The sequence below is a fragment of the Sinocyclocheilus anshuiensis genome, unplaced genomic scaffold (assembly GCF_001515605.1).
Source record: "Sinocyclocheilus anshuiensis isolate Anshui unplaced genomic scaffold, SAMN03320099.WGS_v1.1 scaffold1487, whole genome shotgun sequence".
NCBI classification, from domain to species: domain Eukaryota; kingdom Metazoa; phylum Chordata; class Actinopteri; order Cypriniformes; family Cyprinidae; genus Sinocyclocheilus; species Sinocyclocheilus anshuiensis.
In genome coordinates this window covers 612,136-613,059 of record NW_015555817.1, presented here as the reverse complement: position 1 = coordinate 613,059, position 924 = coordinate 612,136, and the positions used below count along the sequence as shown (strand labels likewise).

General features: G+C 40.5%; 1 protein-coding gene across 1 annotated transcript in view; it reads left to right on the top strand.

Annotated features, from left to right (window-relative positions):
- The window catches only part of cpdb (carboxypeptidase D, b), a 13,824-nt gene that overhangs the window by 7,127 nt on the left and 5,773 nt on the right, over positions 1 to 924 (top strand). The gene's annotated exons all lie outside the window — the stretch shown is intronic.

Genomic DNA, 924 nt, shown 5'->3' with positions numbered 1-924 from the left:
CTAAAAAAAAAAAAAAAAAAAAGTCTGCTCGCAATCGCCTAAACGAGTCGTCAGGAATTCAAATCCTATTCTGTTACAGCTCTATGTCACGAAGTAACACATTTGCATAATGTCTGCCCACGTTCTATGTCGCCAACTTGCCCACCCACAAACACTGTAAAATTTCCGTGTGGTTAACATCATGTCGAGAAGACGCTGTATCCTACGCTGTGAGAGTAAATTTGTTTTATCACATCTTATAATTACCACAAACTTGTTAACACTTGACCTTTGTTTCACTGGCGAATCAGTCTCTTGTCGATCAGCCAGTTCAACTGCTTCATCATTAGACTCTGGCTTGAATTGGTAAGGTACAATCGATACCATCTTTTCTATGTGTTGACAAGTCTCCAGGGCTGTCGTTCCGTCATGGCAATAGGCGTTTCGTTTCCGACACGCACTGTACGCGGTAGACCAATCCAGAGCCAATCTCTCTAGGGGTCTGGACCAATCACAAAGGATTGCGCCATCTGACCAATCACAGCAGTGAGGGCTCACAGAAAGGAGGGGTTTAGAGAGACTGATTCTTTGAACTGCTTCGCACGAGTCGTTTACGAATCATTTAGAAATGAGGTAAAATTAAATCTATTTTTGGAGAAAACTAACATGTTTTTTGACCTTGCATGCATGTAAACCTGTTTTAGGAGACTCATAAAACAATATTAGCAACCTTAAAAATGGCATAATAGGGGCACTTTAAGACTTGAGATGATTGGGCCAGTAATTAACCATCTAAAACAGCATAAAGTAAAACATCTATGCCAAACATATAGATCCATGGGTGTTTATTGAATGAATCTGTGAAGAAGGTGAATTATGTTGTAAATCTTCAGTTGGTGTTGTTCTATCTTTCTCTCTCTCTCCAATCTTCTACCTGGACCCCCC